The sequence below is a fragment of the Mastigoproctus giganteus genome, chromosome 12, assembly GCF_048544385.1.
Source record: "Mastigoproctus giganteus isolate SK-2022 chromosome 12, ASM4854438v1, whole genome shotgun sequence".
Classification (NCBI taxonomy): domain Eukaryota; kingdom Metazoa; phylum Arthropoda; class Arachnida; order Uropygi; family Thelyphonidae; genus Mastigoproctus; species Mastigoproctus giganteus.
Window position 1 is genome coordinate 2,542,358 of NC_143586.1, and position 6,169 is coordinate 2,548,526.

A 6,169-nucleotide genomic window follows, 5' to 3' on the forward strand; every position below is an offset into this window, starting at 1 on the left:
TGGACGCGCACGAACGCTGCCCCATGCGGCAGGGAGGAGATAAGCCGAATGTCCGAAGCGCGTTTGTACGTCAACGGTGGATGACCTCACCTTGACCCCTTCTTAAGAACGCTGAATGCCGAGCATTGAACACGTGGGTCTTCCGATGGGTCGTTCAATGAATGCTCGGCATTCAGCGAATCTCAGTTCGGACGTTTATTGTCTGCGCGTGAGCAAAGTGTTTAAGCGGCGACGCTGTTTGCGGCTTCTTCTTCCCTTTCGCAACCGGAAGATTCACAAAGTATGCGAATGAAGCGCAACCCAACCTGTGCGGGGAAGGGTCGCTGCCTGGTTTGGCATATGTAAGATCTTTCTGGCAAAAAAAAGAAAAAAGGCGTTGCAATAACCCACGTCACTGACCTCCACCCACAGCTGCCCCAGTGGCATTCAATGGCGGACTTGGTATACTGATCCTCGGGTTTCGGCCTAATTCAGATTCATCTCGGACTGTACAGATAGTTTGACCTCACGGAGACGGTTCAAACGCGCCCTTCAATGGAGCATGCGCGTTGTCGAAGCGGTAGCACACGGACGTCGATTATCCGAAACAACTGGGATTCACCTGTTCGAATAATCGATTTCTTTGGGCAAAACAACAACAACAGCAACAACGCAGTCTGTTCTTCAGTTGTTACGATTTAACCCGTATTGAGCGGCGAACAGATTCCTACTCGAAATGCCTGCGAACCGCAAGCGAAGCTATGCTTTAACCCTAGATAGCAATCACGCGGACCACCTGTCGTAGCACAATGGTATCGTCACAGTCTTCCCCGCACCGGGTGGAAAAGGCCCCCAGTTCGAATCCCGTCCATGACCTGAGGAACTTTAATGGCCTTTTTTCACTCCGTGGCTGAGTTAGTCGGTTTCAGGCGTAGATAGCGAGGTCTTCCCCACAGAATGGAGCTTTTCGTACAGCAAACAGACAAATCGATCGTAGAACACACGCCATTAACGGACATAAACACGCAGCGCGACAGATGAATTTAAATATTCGAGTGGCCCAATGTAATAGACGGACTCGAACCACAGTCAATTCAAACGCGTGTGCTACTTAACGCCACTCGGCTAGGTTCGTTGCTAAACGAACGCGAGTGAAGCTTTCCCCGTTACTGCGACTTCAATTTACGTTCAAACATTTTAAGCGACTCGAAATAAGCTTGCACGTGCACTCTGCAAGTTCATTTCGCGTCTTTCCTGACTGGGAGATTTTTTGTGATTAAGTCGGAGAGCCTTTCCCCTTCCATCCCTCTCGTTCAGCAATCCAAACAACTTTGGGGACGGTAAAAGTGGCGCTCAAATGTTTAAATCGGGTCACCATGGACGGTGGGTGAAAGACCACTCGAGGGTAGAATAAATCGCACTTCCCGACTGAAAATGACAACGGTTTGGCTCTGCTAACTTAAACCAGCGTTTGGGTGAGAGGAAGGAAGGAAGGAAGAAGGGAGTATCGGATGTAAACTGGCTGCTCCGACGATGTTCAAGCGCCGCCTTTCTCTTCGATGGAGAATTTCAACGAGCTGCCAAGAAGAAACAACCTTTGCTCGATAGAAGACGACACTGACCTCGATGGACCGCATCCGCCCTTATTCGACACGGTCAAAGAATGGAATCCGGCGACCTTCGACCCACGTTACTCAGTCGTCACTTCGTCTTTCAGCGGAGTGTAAACATTCGCGCATCACGACCCTGGGAACGCAGAGAGTAGAGCCCGCACTAACGTGACCACGTCGACGATACCTCGCTGGTCACGTGAAAATTCGAAACCGCAGCGAAGTACTCACGTGAACGCGATGTCCACGATGTCAAGGGAATCGATGCGACAACGAAATACAAAATACTCGTACTTTGATGGCTCGGGTGACAATAATAATTTGAGCGAAGGACAATAAGAGAGACGCACGCATTATCAGCATTAATGCTTAATCAAGAGGGTCTGCCTTTAAAAAAAAAGTAATGCGGAATGTCCCATTCCAGCATCGCTTAAAGTAGAAACCAATCAGTTTTGAGAAGTCACAATTGCTAATCAAAAGAAGGCAGTCTGTCCACCCCTGTGAGGAGGAGGAGGGAGGTCAATAATAATAACGAAGTCTCCGCGTAACCACGAAGTTTATCCATAACGAATCCAGTAAGAATAATTTCAACGAAGGTTGCAAACACTTAACTAAAATTGACGAATATTAATAAAATTATCCACGAATTACATAAAGTGATTTTTTTTTACTTTCTGAGTCCCCCTCCCCACCAATCCAGCCTCATTATTACGCAAAACAATTTCAATTCCAGTCGGTGTTACATTGAACAACAGGACACGTCACATTACGATACGTAACAAACGTATTTCACAGATCCACACGCACGCCATTCATGGCGCAGTCAGATGTGAAGTTCATGAGCAATGATGCCACGACAGCTCATCGGGTTTTGTCAATGACACGCAGTAAGTTTCCTGGAAGGGATAAGCGGATGATTATCCCATTGTACAAGGCAATGGTCAAGCCGCATCTTCAGTACTTGATACATGTGTAGAGGCCTCATTTTAGGAAGGACGTAGAGCTGTTGGAACAGATGCAGAGAACGGCAACGAGATTCGTGAGAGGAACAGAGGAGTGTTCTTACCAAGAAAGGCTTCAGTTACCACACATCCAACCTGCAACTGTCCTTGTCAATTGAAATCTATGCGACCTCGTGTGTGTAGTGTCAGAAAGAGGAAGAATGCCATCAACATTGAGCTTACTCAAGCCATTCAAGGCCTTAAACATCTCAAATTATCAAATTTTTATATTAGGGTCACTCGTAATTCATTACATAAACCCTTATTTTGTGTCTGTAAATCGAGTGTGTTCTTTGGTCGATTTGCCTGCTAAAACATAAATAAATAAATAAATAAATAAGATCTTTATTGTACAGTTCACCGGTACACGCAGGTACCACGACCATACAATACCCTTCACGGCACCATGCCAGAGGTTAACAAACGGCAGAGATAATAAAGAAATTGTAAAGATTAATTATAAACAAATTATATAATAAAAAAAAAAAAAGTACTCATAGCAGATAACATTGACTTGAAAGGAAAACTAATACAAAATAACAAAAATAACAAATTGTGATAACAAAAGCTTTTCCTCAAGTCCAGTTTTCTGAGAGTCTCTTGCCCCGCCATTACGATCTGAGATCAGTTGGTAGTTCTGGAGACCACGTGCAGATCTAGGATGATCCGTCTATACTTTTTATCATCTATGATTTTAAATAAGTCAGCATCCAGGGATTGAACCAGGTGGAGCTTCTGATAAGGCAGGAACCGATCTTTCAAATGTAGTCTCGAAGGAAGAGCAAGAAGCTTGGGAGTGGAGCGGAGACCTGGTTGGGGAATCCGCCAGCACACGGTGTCCCAAACGTTGGGTGACATGTCAATCAGACCAGCTCGCAGGTACCTGCGAGGCTTTCCTGATAACGGCACTCTTTTACTCCCCTCACCAATCTTTTTTTCTCTTCTTTACAGCCATTCCATCAGATCCACATACTTTCTAAAAGGAAGCTTACATACCTGTATATAGCATTCCATATGTGGCTTAATCATTGTACAACGGAATACCGGTGAAATACCACCACTTTGCTTATTGGAGATTTGAAATGGTGAAACCCATGTTTAGTCTCTAGAGCAAAGTTTCCGGCATCCCCCTCCCCCCATACTTCTCCTTCAACCCATGCACGGTACTAAGTACTATAGGTTTTGATACCCTTCGTGTTTGGGGTTTTCATAAAAAAAAAAAAAAAAGAAAAAAGGACTTACTTATCCCTTCTGGCAAAGTTCCTGTATAGCATTGACAAACTCCAAGAACTGTCCTAGAAACCTGTGTCTGCACTATTCAGAGAACTTCATATCTGACTGGACCATTACCAGCAGGTCTTTTCTTTCTCCACTGCCCTGAGTATGGTACACACAGTTGGTACCTTGATCAATATTCGACTTCACTTAAATTGTCACTTCTCAGCCCATCTATCTAGATGTCGCAAGCATACTCTATTTATTAACCACCCTTTCAACCATCGTATCATCCACAAATTTGACATTCAATCTGATGTACCTTCATCAATATCATTAATAAATAGGACGCTGCTCTTTGTGGAATAATAACATTAGTTCACGAAGAGTGTTGTCCATTGATATCCACTCTCTGTCTTCTCCCACTAAGCCATCCCTTAATCCACAGCAGTCTCACTGCTACGGATAAAGGGATACTTACCCTTAATGCCATATTGCTCCAATTTGTACAGCAGTCTTTAATATGCAACAGTATCAAAAGCTTTCCTGAAATCCAAGTATTTGATCTCAAAATTACTTTTTAGATCCAGTTCTTTTGTAACCACCTCGTAGTGTCCCTTAACAAATCATGATGTGACTGCAGTATAATTGCACTCCTTTCGCTGCTTCGTGTCCTCAAACTATTTGACCAGTTTTTATGTATTGACGATACGTGGACACTTCTCTAATCTAAAGGAATATAACCGAACTCGAAACACGTCTTCATAATCAACCTCAATGGTTTAATACACTCTCCGGCTGCCTCCCTCAAAATTATTATTAAATTATTATATTAGAGTCACCCGTAATTCATTACATTTTAAACCCGTATTTGTGTCTGTAAATTGCGTGTATTCTCTGGTCGATTTTCCTGTTTTGCTGGACGAAAAAACCTCAGTTTCTGAGGGAAAAAACCTTGCTATCTACGCCTGAGACCGACTAACTCAGCCACGGAGTGAAAGAAGCCCACTAAAGTTCCTCGCGTCATTCGAACCTGGATTCGTTTGTCATTCGTTCCACGGGATTCGAACCTGGGCCTTTTCCACCCGGTGTGGGGAGGAGTGACTATACCTTTTCCACTCGGTGTGGGGAGGACGATGACGATACCACTGCGCTACCGCGCAGGCCTCAGAGAACAGAAATGTACCCCATTTAGCAGAGCTCCAAGTTACATATTCATGACAAATACATATTTTTTTCACATTTTGAATTAACAAGCAGCTCCCCAGCAGGAAACTGGTAAATCCGCTATATATATATATATATTATACACATTATATTATTTACAGATGATGTACAGATTCAAAGACATATGAATTACAACGCGATCAAGTGAAATGAACACAAGTGTCCACACAATAAATCACATCACACATTAGAACTAGTCATAAATATAATTTGTGGCACAAGGAACCACAAAACAAACACATGGCACAATGAGCCACGTGAAACGAATAAGACCAAACATGACACAAGGAGCCACTGATCTTACGAAGTCAAAATGATAAGAAAACAAATAGCAGTGTGGTCACAAGCAACTATATAAATTGTCCAATAAGGTTATCCTGTTTACAAAGGAACATGGTGATCATTAACTACAAGGTCAATTACGCAGTTTATTTCAGCATCTTAAACTGTTGAGCAAAATTCGTCTCAATTGTCTACAAGCCTTCTACTGTTCTTTCCTTAAGTTCAAACAGCACTGATCTTCACTGCAATAATTTCTCGGAAAATTTTTGAAAAGCCTGAAAATCTTCCTCAGTCTTAATTAATTGAGCCTCATCACCCTCAGTCAGGAGAGCAAGATCAGGACTAGCAAATAAAAATTCATTTCTGAGATCCAAATACTCATGACAATAATATAAAACATCACTCGATGCCTACAGAGCCGTGCAGTGACACTGCAACCTTTCCTAAAGAACCATCTTGTTCAGCTTTGCTAAAAATGGGCCATGACCGGTTAATAAAAACATAGTTTGTAGGTTAGGCACAAATCGTTTTTCTGGCGGAACATCAACAAAAGAGGAAAAGAACCTACGAGTTCACCTTTATTTGAGTTAGCCCAACTATGATTCCAAAGAGTCATTAAGATATCTAAATTCTGCTTGGACTCATTCTTAGGATCATTAGCCAAATCCAACTCAAAATCACGAATAATAAAAGGAGTTCCACGCCGAACGTTGAAAGTCATTACTCTGTAAATCAGAAAGAGGTCAACTGGCATTTTCTTTATGACAATCTGTAGCACATAAATGTAGAGTTCTACAAACTAGAGCCATCTTCAGGAGCATCATCCTCTGAATGGAATAGTTTTCTTACGTATTT